The sequence below is a fragment of the Staurois parvus genome, unplaced genomic scaffold (assembly GCF_062004578.1).
Source record: "Staurois parvus isolate SC_StPar_1 unplaced genomic scaffold, SC_StPar_1.0 ptg000598l, whole genome shotgun sequence".
In the NCBI taxonomy this organism is placed as follows: Eukaryota; Metazoa; Chordata; class Amphibia; order Anura; family Ranidae; genus Staurois; species Staurois parvus.
In genome coordinates, this window is record NW_028318394.1 from 179,732 (window position 1) to 201,734 (window position 22,003).

A 22,003-nucleotide genomic window follows, 5' to 3' on the forward strand; every position below is an offset into this window, starting at 1 on the left:
CGGGTTGCTGAGTTTGGCTTGGGAGGGGTGGGGGGGGGGGAAACCTTTGCTTATAATTTATTTATTTATTTATTTATTTATTTATTTTTTTTTTTTTGTTTTTTTTTTTTGTTTTTTGTTTTTTGTTTTTTTTTTTTTTAAACCTTCACGCTGTTGCTGTGCACCTGTGAACGAGCATCACCTCAATGAGCTCTCCGGATGGAGACTCCTTGCAGAAATCGGTCTCTCCCATCCCGCTCTGTATCCTTTTTCACTTTCTGAATACTAATGAGTGCCTCTGATGAGGCTCCAATGTAGGTACTCTGCCTGTGCCTTCTTCTTCCCTCCCCACGCATTTCCTCCTATCTGATATGAGGTGCTGCTCGGGTCCAGGAGTACCTTGAGAGTCCAGGCCGGGGGGGGTCGTTCTGTCATATTAGTTGTTCTCAATTTAGTATACTGTGTTTTTTTTTTGATATGCGATATTTGAGCTGTATGTTTTTTTCTGCACATGTTATGCCTTACTGTTCCCCTGCCAATATTTTGTGACTTCATGTGTTGTGCGACACTGCCTGTTCTCTCCCTGAAGAGAGGGCGGTCTGACCATTCTATGTAGCCATACCTTTGCGGACGACATTCCTAGTAGTTCCACCACGGTCTACTCGTGACACTATATTTCCGCTTTAGAATTCCTATGTAGTGCTTTGTTCATATGGGTATCTCCCAAACATTGATATGGCTTGTTGCCTGTCTCACTTCCCTCACTTCCCTCCTAGCGCAGGCTACCGTTCTGTTCTTGACCCAATTTCTCGCTAAATCCTGAGCCATACGTCCTACCAGGTGAGGGTTGATACATCTCCCTCGCCGGCTGGGTGTAGTCCCTCTCTGTGCATGCCCTATCCTCGCCCTACCTCTCCATTCCCTGCACTTTTTAAGGTCCCCGTACGGCGGGCCTCTTTTTTATTTTGGATTTCGGCCCACTGCGTTCCCCACACGGTAAGCTCGGAGAGCTTTTACTGACTCTTGCCGGCTGTTTTTACTCCCTCCTTTCTCTTTTCTGTTACCCCTTAACCCCCCCCCATCTTCTCTTCCTTTCTCTTCTCCCTTTTTTCTTATATATCTAGGCGGATTAGCTGGTCTACTCCTCCCGCTGGTAGTTCTGTTTTTTTTTTTTTTTTTTTTTTTTTTTTTTCTCTTCTCTCCCCCCCCCCCCAATCCTATTCCCATCCTTTTAGTACCCCGTGTTCCCTTTTTTTTTAGGTTGCTTTCACATTCCTCTTTGGACATGTCTTCTCCCAAATCGTTGTCAGGACACTTGTCACTGAAAGTTCTATCTCTTAATGTGAAGGGTTTGAACACACCTGAAAAACGCTCCATTCTGCTCTCCTATTTATCTAAACAAAGAGCGGATGTCGTTTTCCTTCAGGAAACGCATTTTAGACAGGATGTCATTCCCAAGCTCTTTAACTCACGTTATCCGACAGTCTATCATGCCCCTAACCCTCATGCCAAATCAAAAGGTGTCGCCATCTTGATTGCAAAACATCTCCCTTTAACTATAACGGAGTCGCTCCCTGATTCAGAAGGTAGGTTCCTGTTTCTAAAAGGCACTTTTGCCAACAGACCCATTACACTGGCAAATTTATATGCGCCCAATACCAAGCAGGTTCCCTTCTTCCGCTCAATCTCCACCTCTCTTTCTTCTTTTCAGTCGGGTGTGCTGATCTTGGGGGGAGACCTTAATGTCCCTTTATGCCCCTTATTGGATTCTTCCTCGGGCAGTTCCTTTTTACCATACAAATCCCTAAGACAGATCCGCACACAACTCCAGGATTTACAACTCCACGATTCTTGGCGAATCTTACACCCGAATGTTAAAGATTATACGTTCTTTTCTCCTCCACACAATAAGTACTCCAGAATTGACTACATTTTTCTCTCGCAAGTGGTTCTGCCATTTCTTCATGACACCTCCATTGAACCAATGGTCCTATCGGATCACCATCCCATAACCATGACGTTGCGTTTTCCTGAAAAACACTCCCGCTCTAAGATTTGGAGATTGGACGCATCTCTTCTTTCCGACCCAACACACGAAGCCGAGATCCGCTCCCAATTGGTAGATTACTTCGCGACCAATCAGACTTCAGATACCTCCTCCTTGACGCAATGGGAGGCACATAAATGCGTAATTCGCGGGATTCTCATAGCCATGGCTACGAAGCGCAAAAGGGAGAGACAAGCACATTTGCGACGACTTATGGAGCGCATCCAGTTTTTGGAAAGAGTTCACAAACACAGTCAAGCGGCTTCTACCTTGACTGAACTCACAAACACTCGCACGCAGCTTTTGACCGAACTGGGTAAGGTGGCTAAACGTAGATATGTCTTGTCTCAAAAATTATTTTATGAGTTTGCAAACAAAAGCGGGCGATTCCTCGCCAGATCCCTTCAAGCGAAAAAGTCGAGCTTAACAATCCACAAAATCAGGGGTCCAGACGGTTCTTTTGCCACCACTAATGCTGACATTGCTTCTCATTTTGAGCAGTATTATAAGGCATTATATAACCTCCCTCCGGAACGTCCCCCACCTGAAACCAACAAACTCAGAGCCACGGTGATCTCGGACTTTCTTCATCTTTATAGCCCTTCTGCACTTTCTGAGACATCCGCCCTGGAACTGGAGCAAAATATCACGGCTGAGGAACTGTCGCGGGCCGTCAAACAAAGTCTGGTAAAAGCCCGGGCCCTGATGGCCTGTCTGCGGTATATTACAAGGAGTTTTTACCCGTCTTGTCCATCCCCTTCCTCTCGGCTTTCAACACTTTCTCTTCGCTCCCTGTGCCGTGTCATCGCCTTCTAGAAGCGCACATCACTGTCATACCCAAGGGGGATAAGGATGCAACTTTGGTTTCCAATTATAGGCCCATCTCCCTTCTGAATGTAGACGTGAAACTTTATGCTAAAATTCTGGCCAACCGTCTCCTCCCCTTACTCCCTTCTTTGATTAACCTCGATCAAGTGGGTTTCATCCCTGGCAGGGAAGCGAGAGACAATACTATCAAGGCCCTCAACCTTATCCATTGGCTTTGCACATCAAAGTCTCCTGGGTTCCTTCTCTCTTTGGACGCTGAGAAGGCCTTTGACAGAGTGTCCTGGGATTATTTGAGGGCAACCCTTCAGGCGATTGGTTTGAGAGAACACATGCTTAATTTCATCATGACCTTGTATTCTGGACCCACGGCACAGGTTCGGGTGAATGGCCATTTATCGAACCATTTCTCTCTCGGCAATGGCACGCGCCAGGGCTGCCCCCTTTCTCCTCTCCTCTTTGTGCTATCATTAGAGCCACTGCTGCGTAAACTCCGTTCCAACCCAAATATTAAGGGCGTTTCCGCTCCGGCTCAAGAGTATAAACTCGCCGCCTATGCGGATGACATTTTGCTGTTTCTAACGGAACCTCGGACCACCTTGCCCAATTTGCTTAAAGATTTCTCACTTTTTCAATACATGTCGAACCTTAGAATCAACCATTCAAAGTCTAATGCCCTCAATGTCACCCTCCCTTCTGATGTAGTCTCATTTTGCCGATCGCAGTTCCCGTTTAGATGGGACAGTGAAACTCTCACTTACCTGGGCATTCAGCTTACGTGCGACCTCTCTGACCTTTATGTTAAAAACTTTATCCCAGCACTTAAATCCATTCAGGAAGATCTCACTAAATGGCATCGACCATGCTTTTCCTGGTTCGGCAAAGCTGCTATATTAAAAATGAACATTCTCCCCCGCCTCCTCTATTTATTTCAAACCTTACCTATCCACTTGCCACCCGCCTTTTTCGCTTCATGTAGGAGAATGTGCTCCTTCTTCCTTTGGAACCACAAGCGTCCGCGCATATCTTTCTGCCAATTGGTTCTCCCCAAATCCAGGGGTGGGATTGGGCTCCCAGACCTCAGGCAATATCATTGGGCCTGCCATCTTTGCAGAATTATAGATTGGAATATTCATTCAACTACCAAAGACTGGGTGCATCTCGAAAACTCCTTCTCTCCTTCTCCTATAGCTTCGATCCCGTGGCTCTTGACGAAACATACCCCCCAGGCCCTTCTCACTCATCCACTGATTGGTCCTACCTTGCGCATCTTCCGCTTGACATGCAAGTCGGCCTCCATCTCGGATGCCCCCAACCCTTTAACCTCCCTTTGCTTAAACCCGGACTTCCCTCCGGGTATGCACAAGGCCTTCCTGTCGGAACATTGGCCGTATGACCAGGTGAAAGCGGAACATTTTTTTCATAAAGGCCAATTGAAATCCTACTCCTCTTTGGCGAGCACCATGAAAGATCGTACCTTCCCCTTTTGGGCCTACCTTCAAATCAGGCATTTTCTCACATCCTCTGCTCACCGCCTCAAATGGACTCGTCCTCTCACCCCCTTTGAATCAATTTGTTCTAAGGCTGAACCCCAGCGGCATCTAATCTCATCCATGTACCTCCTTCTCACCGGTGATGGGAATCCTAACTCGCTCCCCGCTTGCCGAGCTTGGAGGAGAGACCTTGATATAGATTTTTCTTCCTCAGATTGGGACCAAATTTTTACATACTCCCACAAATGTTCGCTGAATGTATCGACCCAAGAAAACGGATACAAGCTAGCTTCCCGTTGGTACATTACCCCTTCCAGAACTCATCGTTTTAACCCTTCTCTACCCAATAATTGTTGGAGATGTGGAGCACCCGATGGGTCCCTTCTCCATATTTGGTGGTCCTGTCCTATCGTCCTGCCCTTCTGGCGGGAAGTCCACCGTATAACCTCGTCAGTGTCCACTTTACCTCTCGATTTCTCCCCGGCCCAATTTCTCCTCCACCATACACCGCTCCCCAAACGTCTATACTTCCGATCGTTAGCAATGCATATGATTAATGCTGCTAGACTTTGTCTTCCTGTGCTTTGGAGATCTACTCAACCCCCCTCAATAAAAGATTGGTTCACTCGTCTGGGAAGAATTGCAGAGATGGAGGAGCTGATTGCTTCCTCCCAAGATAACCCGACTAAATTCTCCCATACTTGGTCGTGTTGGACCCACTTCCAAACGACCCCCGACTACCAATCCCTCATGGGTCTTTCTACCTGACTCTGAGCCAGACCTGTGGCTTTGTATTACACTCTGTATTGTACTGACTCCTCGACCCTTGCTGGGCTGTCGATAACACTTTTCTAATATATCCCTTTCACTGATCAGGTAGTGAGACAATCCTTTTCCCTGGTGCCTGATTGTCTGCTTTATGTCTCTATCCCCTAGGGGATGAGCACACCAGCTCTGTCCTTGGAGCTTCCACCTATATGACATGTCTATCCATACCGCCCCCCCCCCCCTTAGTCTCCTTCCCCTTTGACCCTTACCCCCCTTACCCCCCTTTTTTTTTTTTTTTTTCTCTTCTTCCTTCTTTGGCTTTCCAGCTTCTCACCATTTTTTATTTTTTCTTTCCTCCCAACTCCTTCCTCGTTGTGCCCTGTACCTGCCAGTACTGTCTTTGCTGTTTTTCACATCTTCTCCACTTCATTTTTTCCCTTTTTCTTTTTCCTCTACACTTATGTTTATTCCGCTGTCCATAGGCAACCTAATCTCACACCCGGAATACACTTGCACATGTGCCTCTCCCATTCCACGGAGTAATTTTCATATGCGTTGGCTACCTTTGAGTGGTACCTTTGCTGCTCCTCCTGGATAACACCGAGCTTTCTATATTTTCGCAACTTCTTCCTTGCACCAGAAGCCCAGCACCTTTAGCTTTATTCCCTTCCCCCCTACTCTGCTACTCGACGATGAAAGAAATCTGGGGGTGCAAATAAATGATCCTGCTCGTTTGGTGATATTTTGTATGCTATGTGGTGATTATGATTGGTGTTTGCCTTCTTTTTTTTTTTTTTTTTTTTTTTTTTTTTGCTGTGTTCTCGTGTTTTTTTTTTTTTTTTTTTTTTCTTCTCCAAGTTCAACTTCATTATTGTTACAGGTGACACAAGAGGGCTTTATTATTTTGTTCACCTGCATATTTCTTATTGTTTGGCATGTGCGATTTGTGTTTTACCGCGTTTTTCTTTGGCACATTGTATTACATTGTACAATTTATACCATTTATATGTTTTGACTTTTTCTCAATAAACTTTGTGGAACAAAAAAAAAAGTTCAAAAGATCTTTTAGATTTTTTTGGAATAACTGTCCCTGTTGCTCACATATAAAAATAGTGGCCACAGTATATTCTAAGAGTTTAAAAAAAAAAAAACATTTATTTTTCCCCCTGGACTAAATATTAAAGCCTTTCAATGGTATTTAGATAAGGGATTGTACAGAATTGGCCATTTCTTTAATTCCTCTGGTCCTCTATCCCTGGGTTTTTGTCTGAACTCTCTTGAAATGCCACCACAGGAGAAGTTCAGATTTCTCCAAATCTCTCATTTCTTGCACTCAATTTGGATAGATAAAATGAATCCCCCACGAATCTCGCCTTATGAAAAATGGTGCTCTCAGAACAGAGAGGGGGGATCTTTGTCATTTACAAGTTACTTGCCGAAAACCCACTTAAGCTTTCCTACATGATGCAATGAGAGAGAGAGTTGTCAGAGAAATGGGACATAGCTGAATGGCAAATGTGTTTCCTTCACTCTTTTCAAGGTATTTTAAATGTTTTCTTAATAGAGGCAAACTTGAAATGTATAACTAGATGGTATTTGGTACCCACACATCTTGCCAAGGTTTATCCAATGGCCTCCCCTCTGTGTTTTCAGGGTTGCGAGCTCCTGGGTTCTATGCACACCTGGTGGTCCTGCCCCAAAATTCATGGACTCTGGAATAAGGTATTTTACCTGATTCGTAAAGTTACAGGCTGTGTTGCACCTCAGAACCCACAGTTCACTCTACTCAATATGCCGGTGGTTTAGATCCCCAAAAACAAACAGAGATTAACTTTTTTTATTCTCCTGGGTGCAAAACTGACTATTGCCTGCTCATGGAAGCTACCTTTTGTCTCACTCAGGGCTACAAAACGGAAAATCACATGGACAAGAGAAGTTGATATCTCTCTAATTGACTAAAGGTCTTTCCAGTTGGGAGCGATAGGATGTTCTCAAAGTTACACCTAATTACAGTCTTCTTTCCTTCTCTTCATTTCACCCCTCTTTCTTCTTGACCATCTTCGGTTAAATGTTTTATATTAAAAGAAAAACTAAAAATCCTCCTGCACTGATACAGAAATATCCTAACCAATAGCGGCCAACACCCAATAATAATACCAGTCAGAACAAAAAATGAAAATGAATGGTGCAGCGTTAACTACAAAAGTGAATATAAATGAATAAAAATAAATGTGTATCCAAATAATCATAAAGTGCTAATAAATCAACAAACCAAAAATATACATATAAAAATAAAGTGCTAATCAGAACCGTGATATAAAGTGGACAATACTAGTGTACAGGTATGGGTCACCTTAGTGACCTAAAAATAGCGATAAACACACACAATATATAATGAAATAAACTGGTTTTAAGTGTCCTTGGTAATACCGTATTTGCCGGCGTATAAGACGACTGGGCGTATAAGACGACCCCCCTACTTTTCCTGCTAAAATGTAGTGTTTGGGCTATACTCGCCGTATAAGACTACCCCTCTTCCAATGCACACCAGTGGGAGGAATAGTGCCCCATCATTGATGTCAGTGGGAGGAATAGTGCCCCATCATTGGTATCAGTGGGAGGAATAGTGCCCCATCATTGGTATCAGTGGGGGGAATAGGTGCCCCTTCATTGGTATCAGTGGCAGGAATGGTGCCCCATCATTGGCATCAGTGGGAGGAATAGTGCCCCATCATTGGTATCAGTGGGGGGAATAGGTGCCCCATCATTGGTATCAGTGGCAGGAATAGTGCCCCATCATTGGTGTCAGTGGGAGGAATGGTGTCCCATCATTGGTGTCAGTGAGGGGTGGAATAGTGCCCCATCATTGGTGTCAGTGGGGGGTGGAATAGTGCCCCATCGTTGGTGTCAGTGGGGGGGGGGAATAGTGCCCCATCGTTGGTGTCAGTGGGGGGGAGGAATAGTGCCCCATCGTTGGTGTCAGTGGGAGGAATAGTGCCCCATCGTTGGTATCAGTGGGAGGAATAGTGCCCCATCATTGGTATCAGTGACACCAATGATGGGGCACTATTCCTCCCACTGACACTTGCTGACCCTGTTCTAGTACGGTGCTGCTGCAGCCAGCATATGTGGTTGCAGCAGCACCTCTACACAGAGCACTTACCTGCTGCTCCGGCACTCAATTTTCGCGGGGCCGCTCGGCTCCGCCCCCTCGCCGGTGATTGGCCGCCTGTGTGCCTTTCCCGAGCTACAGTTCTGGCGGCCAATCACCGGTGAGGAGGCGGAGCCGCGCAGCCGCACGAACATCCAGTGGCCGAACTGAAGGAGACGCCGCGCTTCCTGGACCGGATCGTCGTGGGACTGGATCCAGGTAAGAGACGTCAGCCCCTGCAAACCCCTGTACTTAATGCCGCAGCCCCCCTAACATGTGTACCGGCGTATAAGACGACCCCCGACTTTTGAGAAGATTTTCAAGGGTCAAAAAGTCGTCTTATACGCCGGCAAATACGGTAATCAAAAAACCTTTTAAAGCAAGTACTAATAAGTCCATAAAGTAACAAGTGCTGATAAAACACCATGCAATGTGTTAAACATGAACACTTCGTGCAAGTGCCGGCACACTTTAAATCCACTCCAGCTTCAGTGCCTCCTCACCTCCTTCCTGTAACCCAAAAGGGCCCAAAAAGCATTCAGGATCACTCTGGATCCTTTATATCTCCGGCTAATACCTCTCCAGAAAGCCAAGGATCATAAACGGTCTCCTGTTCAGCCTCCAAATGCTTCCTCCTCTGCCTTTTATAAGGATACTCTGTAGGGTATATTACTCACAATCCCAGTGAGTAATAAAAAGATCCACAAAGATGCCACAAAGCCACCAGGCAGACCTGGAGGATGACCACTAAAGAATCTTTAAATCCACTCCAGCTGCAGTGCCTCCTCACCTCCTTCCTGTGACCCAAAAGGGCCCAACAAGCATTTAGGATCACTCTGGATCCTTTATATCTCCGGCTAATACCTCTCCAGAAAGCCAAGGATCATAAACGGTCTCCTGCTCAGCCTCCAAATGCTTCCTCCTCTGCCTTTTATAAGGATACTCTGTAGGGTATATTACTCACAATCCCAGTGAGTAATAAAAAGATCCACAAAAATGCCACAAAGCCACCAGGCAGACCTGGAGGATGACCACTAAAGAATCTTTAGTGGCCGTTTATAAATGGCCTCCCCGCACCCTGCTTGTGCGCGCTCCCTGGGAGCTCGCAGCACCGCGATCCTGTGCCCTCTGTGTCCTCCGGAGACAGTGGTACACCAATCGTCAGACGGGACCTGTGTGCGAGGTCCCAATCATGTGATCACTGATTGGCCAATCAGTGGTCACATGCAGAGTAGTAAGCAAGAAGTCACTTCTGACATCATTGCTTACTATGTGTGAAATCTATAAATAATCACAGAGGTCACATGGTACAAGGGTATTCACAACAGCCTTGTACCATGTGAAAAGCTGTGACCAATCACAGCTCACACAGTAGTTCTCAATGGCTGCAAGAATGCAGCTAAAGAGAATGAGAAATGATTGCTTTTACAGCCTTTATGGGTGTAAAAGCAATCAGTGTAAAAAAAAAAAAAAAAAAATCTTCATCACCCCCCCACAAGTAGTACAGTGTCACCATGACACTGCTAGGGTGACAGTATGTAAAAAAAACCCATAAATAATAATATAAAAAATTTTAAAACAATGTAAAAAAAAAGTTTAAAAATTGTAATTTTGGTTATAAACTAATTTGGGTTATTTTTTTTTACTAAAAAGATAATGGAATAAAATTTTGGCTAAGATGTATGATGAAATACTATTTATTTGCAAAATGTTTATAAGAAAAACACTTTTTTTCAAAATTTTTGGACTTTTTCATTTACATAAAATAAAAATCCCAGTGGTGAATAAATACCACCAAAATAAAACTTTATCTGTCTCAAAAAAATCATATGGGTACAGTGTTGCATGACTGCGCAATTGTCATTCAAAGTGTGATGCCACTGAAAGCTGAAAATTGACCTGGACAGGAAGGGGGTAAAAGTGTCCGGACTGGAAGTGGTTAAAGGAGTTAGAAATGGATATATCCCTATAGACAGCTGCCATTGTCCACCTTGGCTATTGAACATTCCGAAAGGGCAATTTGTAAGGTTAAGAAGGAATTGTACACTGAAAGAAGACTATATAGAACAAGTCAAGACTATTGGTCAGCGGTTTACCAACAAAGGTTATCCAAAAGACCAAATAGAAAGTAGAATATGGTAATATGGATAGAACCACATTGTTAAAAGATAGGGATAAAAATGTTACATTTGAGGATCAGCTAGCTATTATACTGGATTTCAATGTACATTATAAAATGATAGAAAACATTTTTAAAAAAAACATTGGCCTATCCTCAAAGCAGACCCAACCTTGTACAAGTTAATACCAGAGAACCCTACATTTATTTACCCCACCTTAAGAACAAAATTGGTGAAAAATGTTTTGGATCCACGAATTAGGAACAAACATATCACTTTTTTAAATCAAAAAGGGTTTTTTCCATGTAAAACATGTTATGCATGTAAGGCCACTAGGGGACATAATCCCAAACGTAGTTCATTTGTGGCTAATAGGAATGGTATTTAATTTAAAATTAAAGACTATTTTGTGCATTACAATGCAAATGTAGCCTACAATATGTAGTGGGACAAAGAGACCACTATGGAAACATGTAGGGGAAAACGTTCAGAATATTAATAAAGGTTTTCCCAAAAAATAGCGTTTCAAAGCATTTTGCTATGTGCCATAATAGAGACCAGTCATCTCTTATGTTCTGAGGATTAGAAAAGTATAGGCATAATTGGAGGGGAAGTAATAAGGTACGCTCATTAAGCCGAGCTGAATCAAGATGGATTTATGTGATGCAGACACAGGAACCTAGAGGTCTGAATGTGGAATTTGACCTGAATTGTTTTATAAGTGATTATTAATTATAGGCAGAGACCTTTGTATTTTAATAATATATTCATTTTATTTATCTACCTGACTGTTATAATCAGAAAACTATTTATTTTTTATATATCTGTATATGTATGTTTATTATTTTATATGTATTTATTCATCTGTAATATGAAGTTGTAAACCGTTGGTATAGGTGACTTTTGCATGGATTGGGGCATTTTTTAGATTTTTTATTTTTAAAGAGGGACAAAAAATTCATGTATATAAGAAATTTATTATAAATAATTGATCTATAAAAAATCATTATTAACATATTTATATTAACATTATTTTAATATTAAAAATTAAAAAAATTATTATTGTAATAAATTAGTTTTATTAGGTTTAGTTTAGTTTTTGGTTTTCTTATGGATGATATATTTATTGTATCTATTAATTATAGTTATATTGGTAATTTTTGCATCATTTTTATGGAGGCAGGTTTCTATTTAATAATTTTTAATTTTTGATGGTTAGTGGCATTAGATTAATAATCACTTATCATCCTTTTCCCCTTTTTGTATGTAAGTATGGTTAGATTTGATTATCTGTTAGTTATTATCATTATTAGTGTCTTAGGGTGAGGTATTCCTTTATATATTTTTTAGGTGTAGTATATATGGGATTTTGTTTATTATTCTTAATAATAAATGATATTATTACATTTTTTAGCGAGTTTCAATAAACATATTCTATTTTTATAAATTTTTTGTGGAGATTTGTAGTTCGTGGAATGTTGTCATTCCGAGTTACTGTACTACACCATAATGGCAACCATCAGCTGTATGGTAATGCCATTTAGTTTTTTCCATGTAAAAGTAAAGGAGGATAATATCATGCATATCAGGAGTTAGTAATCAGTAACGGTCAGTAATTTAGCTTAATTTTGTGTTATATTATGGAGTTATATTATGTGTTATTGTGTTATATTATGGAAGAATGCAGAGAGGGTGAAGCAGCTTAATAGGTATATTGTGGGTAGTGGACTCCAATAAAATGGCCACCGGAGGTCCGCCCCTGAGTTATCATTGGCACCCAGCTTCCCCATAAAAGGGATTACTTGTCACCAATGGCGTTAACCTGAAGAAGTCACGTGATAATCGGGACGCAATGCGTAGGTACTTGGTGAAGCTCTTCTGGTGTGGACGCCATCTTGCTACTCCTAAAACCCATGTAAACTACACCCATAGCATGTGGTTTAAATGCTTGTTTTCTGTTGACATCAAGTGAGTTGGCAATTGGCGGTGCTATGTCTTTCTGTTTACATTAAATGGTATTACACTATGAAGGATTTCTCTTTTATTATGATCCATATGTGAGTTAGCTATATTACAGTTACACACAGCTGAAGGGAACCTGAAGGGGGCATGAGATGCTAAACACATACTACTGAAGTGGCCTTTACTATTTGGAAGGATACCACAGAGGGGAATCTGTCCGTGGAGGATCCATTTGTGATCCCACAAGCGTTTTGGCATATTGGGTCACAGTAAGGAGGTGAGGAGGCAATTCAACCATTTTTGGATTTTATCACCAGCGGCTGTAATGCACATCCACTGCATCACCTGCATGTTTTGAAAGAATTAGTGGAACACTTGGCATATGTGCACATTTTTTCGGACTTTTACAATTATTTATTTATACTGTTTTTTACTTTTATAAGTATATTTCACTATACAATTATTTTTAGTAATTTTTGGTAGATTTTTATGTGTTACCAATTGGGGGAGATTGTTGTGTGGTTTTCATATATTTGTTTTAATATTTGGAGTTTTTTTTGTGAAGTTCTTACTAAGCATGAGCCACTTTATATAGGAGTTATATCCCCCTTTGCAGGGATTCACTTTCATGTGTCACTTGTTTGGTTTGATTTTTTTAGGCTGATTTATAGCTACTGATCCCAATTAGGGATTTGAGTTGTCGGCTTGTGCGTGTGTTCACTAAATTGGGTCCAATTAGGCCCATGGGTTTTTCACGTTTTTCCTGTCACTTCAAGATCCCAGATAGGATCAAATCACTATATATGTGTCACAGTATATGTTTTTTATTAATATCATATTATTATATGTGGTTATATAATTTTTATGTATTAGTGCTACACCATTATATTTATGTTCTCAGCACTATTTTACTTATAGGTATAGGTTTTGGGTGTTAGCAGCTTTATAGTTATTATTTATTTATTTTATTTATTCATTCACTTCATAGTGCAGGAGGCAAATCATTATTATTGTCTGCATTTTGATGAATGAGTCCATGTTTCTTCAATAGGTATATCAGAAGATAAATAACAATAATCCTTTCCTCTATTTCATGATTAGTCATTAAGACTTTTGACACATGTAGTGATTTCTTTGTTTCTTCTCTTTCTTCCTTTTTCCCTTTTTTTTGTTATTTTTCTATAATTGCTATTCACTGTGGATTTTTATATATATTTATATATTTTTTAATTGATTGCATTGCATATTCTTTTAAATGCAATATGTTTGTTTAATATGGCTATGTGATAATTCATTGCTAATCACTAGCGGCTGCAGACCAATTGCTTTTCATGGGTCTCAAATAAATCAGAATATGTTAGAAGTGTGTTTATATATATATATATATATATATATATATATATATATATATATATATATACCTATGTTGAACACATTTTTTCAGCTATGAATAAGTTCTGGACTTGGCATGAAATGCATTAGCTAGATCTGCTGTCTTCCCATACTGTATTTGGAGTTGCTCTTATTATATTTCTATAATAAAGGCAATATATTTTTGGATGTGCAGGCCAGCCAGACTTTTTCTTCGTTCTACTTGTTAATTTCTGATTAAGGAAACTGATCCTAGATGTGGAGGCAGTATATTTGTAGCCAGGGATCACCGAGCAATTTTTAGAAGTTAGGATAAAAAAGGAGGAAAAGAGGAACTATGGGAGAGAGGAAAGAAAAAGAAGAGAGAAGTACAAAAAGAAGAGAAGTAAAAGAAAAAAAAGGGGTGAAGGGGGGAATTAGGAGGGAAGGAAGTTTTGACAGAAGAATATACCGCCTGCCAACAATATTAAAGTGTGTATGGATTCAAAATAAACTGTTCAGTTGAGACAAATGGACTTAGGTGGACATAATATTATGATATCCCATAGTAGACTGGAAATTATCCAGCAGGTCCAGATTTTAAGATGTCCAACTAACTTGCTCAAAGAGATAGGGATTAACGCCTACATTTATGCCACCTTGTTGAGTCTATTAAACTGGTCTTTAAGAGAAGGAATTTTAGTTTGTCTCTAGAACATCAGAACATATGAGCAGCAATAATCATATGCATGGCCAGAAATTTATGGTAGGAGTGTCCCATTAGAGTAGAACAGTGTAAAATATATTGGTAGGGATAAAAAGCTAAGGGTTAAGTGAAAACCTGCAATGCTATCCTGTGCGTGTGTCCAAAATGATGATAGTTGAGGACAAAGATGAAGTATAGTTCCTACTGCCAATCCACATAACCAACACTTATCAGTTACCTGAGGAAATATCTTGTGGAGATGAAAGAGACTTCTATACAATTGTGTGATTACCTTGAAGTTGTGCTCTTCGATTGATACATTCAGGGTCCCTTATCAACTGTCTTGCATATAGCTTTGACATTTTGAGTAGCGAGAGGGGCCTCAGTTTCCAATTCCCATATTTTGGCAATCTGAGGGAGATAGTCTGAGTCTGAGAGAATTGAGTATATAGCTGAATTCAGATGCCTTTGAGGAGATTCTGATGTACATAGTTTTCCAAAAGGGCTGAGAGAGCAACAGTGAACTTTCAGACTTTTAGGATTAGTGAGCAAATGTCATAGTTGTAAATAAGACCACATAGGTTATGTGGAGCTGGAAAGAGTCAAAGTCAAGTCCTCCTCGGAGAGGGAATTCCCTTTGATGAAGATTTGATATGCTCCTGGTTGAGGATTAGTTTTAAATAATTGGTGAAAGCCCATTTCTAACCGTTGGGGAAATGCTGGGTTGTGAAGGATTGAAGGAACCAGGTGTTGATGCGATTGACATTGATTTGAGTGCGTCTCTTGTAGAAAGGTCACCTCTGCATGGTGTTTGGAGAACTCCTGAAGAACCATGGATCTCTTTTCAGGAACATTCAGACCCTTAGCATTGAGAGAGATAAGTTTTAAAGTTGAGGAAGTAGGCATTTTGGCGGAATGAGGACTGGAGGAGTCAATCAGTCTGAATGAACAATTGGATGAAAAAGGGAAACAGAAATAATAATTGTGTTATTGCAAGCTTTAAAACTTCAAGGGGATGACCACAACAGTAGCCTAGCACCTGTAGTCACTGTAACTAAATATAAAAGCTGCAGTGTCAGAGATTGGGAGGGAGGAGGGAGGGGGAAATGTGTAGTCCAGAGGAGGATACCAGATCTTATAATGGATTAACTTCCATAATGACCTCCCTCTTCCATAATGACCTCCCTCTTACACTGAAATTGTGTTATTGTAAGTGTCCCAATGGAGACTGGTTATTAGAACTGTCCCAGAACAGTCTCTAAGCTTGGCATAATCCAAAGGAGGATGCCAATATGTTATATAGATCCTTCACCTCCCTCAAGCACCGAACAAAGGCACCGTCCAGAGGAATTAGTGTCTATAACTTCCCTCATCCACCCATGCATCATTGATCAACTGGAGAACTTAATCCAAGCTAGAAATTTCATAGGCAACTTAAATATGAAGCGTAGTAACAATTCCATAGGGAAAGAAACAGTCCATGTATATGCTACCAAAAGTCCATCAAGAGTAGCAGAAATAGGAGCAGTGAAGTTATACTGTAATAGAGTTGGTAAGTATACTAATCATATCCATGCCATTGAAGCGAACACTGTAGTAAGAGGTCACAGAGAAATAAAAAAGAAAGCCATCCTGATCAGTTTCTCCAGGACACCCTGCTGCCTCAGAGGTAGGCTTAGTGTTTGTTTGGCATGCCATGAGAACGTGCTCATAAAATGACTGTGCATGCGTAATGTGTCATGACATCATATACACATGCGCAATGATGTCACATGGGCACCACAGGGTGGTACACAGGGTGCCATATGTGGTCAAAATGATAGGTGCCAGCTAACTTCCAGGAATAACTTGCTAACACAAAAAAATTATTGAATGTCACCTAGTGGTTACCAAGGAATCTGCAATTAAGCTCAAACAATTTATATATAAATATACAGAATATTACTGCAAATAGTCCCTAACGAGGCTGGTTATCCATGTTGATTGATTATCCATATTGAGACCCAATTCATGGCATGCCAAACAAAAATTATTTTAAAAAACTGACAATGAGACAAAAGAAGTTTGAGACAAATATTCTGGCCACCAAATTAAATATCACGATCCACTAACTACAATGAAATCTATATATGTAAAGAAAAAACAAACCATGACAAAACGTCATGGATAACCTACATATTTGGAAAAAAAAAGAAAGAAATTAACTTAATAGAAATGGGACAAAACTCAAGCTGTCATTGAGGTCAGGAGTCTGGTAGCATCAAGTTCCCAGATCCACCTGGTCTCCCGTTGGAGTACAAGTTTATAAAAATCTCCCCTTCTAGTGTCATGAGGTACAACTTCCAATACCCAACATTTTAGGGATTTGGGGTCACTGTTATGTTCTTTTATACATGTCAAGTCAAAGGAAACTTAAGATGATATGTAGAGATCTCATACAGGTGATCCTGAAATCTTTTCTGAATAGTTTGAATAATCTTGCCAATGTATGAAGACCGACATGTGCAGAGAATAACATACACAACCCCCATGGTGCTGCAATTGACTTTTTGCCTGCACCTGAGTGTCCTTCCCGTTGGCAAGGTCAGCATGTCCCCTCAATCACAAATAAGCAGATGTCACAGTTTCCACACCTGTGCATCCCAATTTGCATAAGTAATTTGGGGGGAGACCAATTGACTTTATGGACCAATAAATCTCCTAGAGACCTAGCCTTGTGGTGGTTTATGTAAAAATGTATTCTAAATATGTCGGGCGGTGTCCTCTCCCTTAAACAAAATATCGCAGTGCCTCCAGCTGTTAAAATATGGCAAGTATTTAATGAACCAATAATTTGGACACCTTAATAATTTGATCACCACTTAATAATAAAGTAATATAGCTTGAGCCCTTTTAGCCAGTATGATTTTGTACCATATAGACAAAAATTGCCTTTTTGATAAATAAATGAATACATTTATGTACAAAATGTATATATATATTAATACAAACACAAAATACTGGTGATAAATGTATACTTGTACATACAATCAAAAATATGACAGGCTAATTTCTATATGATCCAACAATATATGATTATAGATAATAGTAAATAGAGGAAAAATCAAATTTAGGTATAAGTTGTAACCTTATAGTGCTTCAGAAATGATTTCAAATTTCTCGTGGCTATAGAGAAAAAAGAAAAGTATCTCTGGTAAATTGCACTACAACAAAACTACCGATCAGTTAAATATGCAATATATACTCTCAATACCAAATCAAATAATTTTTAGTGATAATTATGTATATAATCTTAATATTCCTAAACACACAATACAAATGCTATAAGTCAAATAAAATACAATATCCTAGCAGTCTCACCACTCCTAGAATCTTGATTTTGAGGCCTCCCCAGTGGGATGCAGTTGGGTCTTCAAATGGTCCTCAAGACAAAATGGCAGCTGGACTCCTTCAGCAAAATGGCCGCAGGTAGCAAGTGAGAGATAGTGCAGTAAGTGTTAGCAATAGGATAGATGATATATATTGGAAGTTATAGCAGCCTTGATTGTAGTGTTATAGAAGAAGTGTAGAAGTGTAGAAGTTCAGAGGTTCAGAAGTTTAGCAGAAGTTTCAGATTGTAGATTTTCAGATTTTTAAGTTTTCGGATTCTCAGATCTCAGCATGCTTCAGATTTTCAGACTGTAGATTGTCAGATTGATTAAGTGTGAGGTGTATGGCCTTTTTATACCATACAATCCTTTGTTTCACGAGACCCTCCCAACAGGCTTGTTGATTGGCCGGTCGAGAAGTGTGCGTACTTAGAGATATTTCTCACCTGTCCACTAGGGACAGTCAGGCATCCAAAGAAATTTGTGTTTTAATGATGACTCATGCTTTGATTGAAACCAAAATGTCTTTAGGTATTAAATATATATGTCTTATTCAAGTATAGTTGATTTAACTACTAATTCTTGGATAAGGACCATAGAAAGATATACATACATTCGGTTTTTCATTTCCCTGATATTTAAACTGTTTTGAGATAGCTGATTTCTTTGGAAATGTACAATTGACACCAATTCATAAATCATCTTATTCTTCATCATTTCACACTTAATTGAATGGTATGCAATACCTACCCTTCTTAAAGATATTTTTCTTTGATAAAAAGTGTTGGTATTTATCAAACTTTAGATTTTCAATGTCCCAGCCCTCACCTTAAGGTTCACATGACTGGGAAAAACCTTTATTTATTTACCCTGTTGTGTAGTAAATAGACTGGCCTGGGATTAAAACCTCAATTCAATAGCATATTGTCACATTTCAAGGAGACGGTTTGTTTATCACACTTTCCAAGGTTTTGTGTGAGCTTTCAGACAATCAGGTTTGGTTCCCCTATTGTCACTTCCAGAGCTTGCATATGCCACCTGCAGAAGTCCAAACAGTGGTGTTTGACTACCTCTAAATAAGTTTCCAGCTATCAAAGTATCTCCTAGCTTCCCATAGACAATGGTACCTGTTTATATGACACACTTTCGTAAGGTCTTAGAATAACCAGAATCAGATCCCACCATTGTCTTTTTCTGGTACTCTTGTTTGATCACCTGTAGAAATTCAAATAGTGGTGTTTGTCTCATTGTCTTTTAAACAAGTTTCTTCCACTCACTGATTTTTGTAGCTTCCTAGAAGGTCATTTGAATTTCAACCAGGAATGTTAACCCATAACAGTCAGCCAGAGATTCCCAATTTTTGGATAATATAATTTCTTAATAAATAGTCCCCCAAAAGTCACTACAGCCTTCTTACGAATTAGGTTGGGATGGTCCCTAACATACTTCTCAACCAAAGGATCTCTCTGAACAAGTAGCAATGTTTGGTGCAGATATTTTTTACACTCTCTGATAATTCAGTGTACTGTATACTCAACCCAAGCACTTCCTGAAATTTTTGGGTTCTTTCCCTATGGACAAAAATCAATTTCTCATGATTGGAATCCCTTCCTCTCTGATATACCTGAGTAAGAAACTTCTTTTTATATCCCCTTTGTAAGAATCTCCCATGTAGTTTATATGCCTCTTCCTCAAAATCTAAGGGATGTAAGCAGTTCCTCCATGCCCTTAAATATTGACCAACTCGGATACCTTGGACTAGAGGGTGGGGATAAAAGTTCCTGGCATCCAATAGACTGTTTGTGACTGTGGATTTCCTGTATAGTTTTGTTTTAACACCCTCTCTACCATCTAATTCGACCATCAGGTCCAAAAATGCTATTTAATTGGTGCTGTATTTCCTAGTAAATTTCAGGTTATAGGGATTAGGGGTAAGTCATCTCACAAGCTTTTGGGCTTGTTCCACTATGCCAATCCAGAGGATGAGGATGAGGATGTAGTCGATGTACCTGTACTAGGACAAAATCCTGGAGAGGCATGCCAATGATGTCCCCTCCCCATCAAAAAGCCAGGGCTCCCAATCACCCAAGTAAAGATTGGCATAAGCCAGGGCACATTTAGTGCCCATAGTTGCACCTTGGACCTGGCAAAATGTCATTTCTGAATTACAACTTGTTATGCATCAGTAAAAATTCCAAAAGGTCGACGATAAACTGACTTTGCTTTTGCACCACCCTACTGTCTAATGTCTTTTTTATGACTTGTAGGCCCGTTGAATGTGGGATTGAAGAATAGAGGGCTTCAGTGTCAAGAGTAAAGAGGATGGTATCTGGAGGAATAGTCAAATCGTGCAGAAGTGTCAAGAGATGCAGCGTATCCCTAAAGAAAGAGAACAGATTTAAAACAAAGAGCTGGAGAATCTTGTCTATATGCTCACTGGATTTCTCAGTGAGTGACCTCATTCCCGAAATTATAGGACATCCAGGGGGGTCATCCACTGATTTGTGAATCTTTGGGAGGGTGTAAAAGATGGGAATTCAGGGGTGTTCAATCTTCAAATAATTCCATTGTATCTTTATCAACGATGTTCTCACGATAAGCCTGATCTATAATAGAAAAAAAATGTGCCTTTTCTCTTTCTAAATGTATGTTGGGTTTAGGATTATTTAAGATACGTTTACACATATTTCTATATTTTGTCCTGTCCATAATCACAATATTCACCGCCCTTGTCTGCTGTTTTTATCACCACGTCAGAATTTAGACGCAATTCCTGTAAGGCACTGCGTTCCACAGGAGTCAGGTTGTCATTTGAGATTCCTTTCCATCTTAGGTTTCTCAGTTCTTTGGTAACCGCTTTGATAAAACAGGAAACTCCAGAAACAGCAGACAAGGGGGCAAAGAACCAGATCTCTTAAAGAGATTGGTGTTTCTCAACAATACAGCGCCAATCAATTGATTTTATTCACCAAGTGCTTCCCCACTTGTTTCTAATGCTAGATCTAACATCATTTTGGAAAATTCCTCATCAATCAATTCTTCCCTGTCTACAACATATCACTCCTCCCAAAGACTTATAAAATCTTGCAGTGCCCTGTATTTGTATCGATGTGTCCAGCCCCCCAAAGGACCTAATCGAGAGGCCTGGGATTTACGTTCGTGTATAGTGCATAATACTAATCACCGAGTGAATAAATAGATATACTTTACCACCTCAAAAATATTGCCTTTCAATGTGGGGCAAAAAAATAGTCCCCCAAGGAGGAGGGAGAGTTGAACATCTGAAATTTTAACTTTAGAGAGGTTTATGACCGTTAAATTTTCTTGTTCCCTGCTGGTATCATGTACTGGTCCAGCCCATACTTTTTGGGAAGGGGTGTGAACATTGTTTGAGGGGCAGGCCTTTGCGGTGGTGTATGTGCTACCACCCCCAGTGCGTTGAACGTGTCGACTGGTAACCTGGGTTTGTTCTAAAACTCCCCAACATTCTACGTGTGGTATTCCTCCTACTTCTGCTCCTTTTGGACCTCCTTCATTTTTTGATTGTGACAGATGTCAGTGCCCCATCTCTGACACACACCGTATATTCGAACAAGCATATTCATTATCCTCCAACACTACATTTTTCCTTTAAACAGGATCCCCACAACTCCAACCTCTTCTACCTCTAACCTGCCTTAAACCATGTGGAAAAGGGGGTCTCCTTTCAAAATATCCTGTTTCTGATTCGGATAGGCTACTATCATCTTGTGTTTTATAATCCTGTATTTGGTCTCGAGGTCTACACTGGTGTTGAGTCCTACTGCACCAATATGCATTCCCAGTGTCATATGCCTATCTATCTCTATCTAGTTTTTCATTTTTAGATTTGACAATATCCTTATTTAATTTTTCCACTGACGTGCATGTGATACTTTTTTTTTTTGAATAACTATTGGATTTGGTTTATCCACTTAAAGACCACCCTATAGCAGATATGCTGCTACAGGGCGTTACCCATGTGCAGAATCATGTATATATATATATATACGCAATTTTTTTGATTTCCGGGCAGGGGGCGCGTGTGAGCTGTGCTCCCTACCTGCATTGCCATTGCTGCCGAGGATGTCAATCACCGGGTCCCGGCCAGTAATTACCCACCAGCACCTGGTGATTACTGAGCATCTCCGATGAGGAGGAAGATTGTTTTGTTTACAAACAATCTTCCTCCCTGTCAGCTCAAGCACAAAAAAAC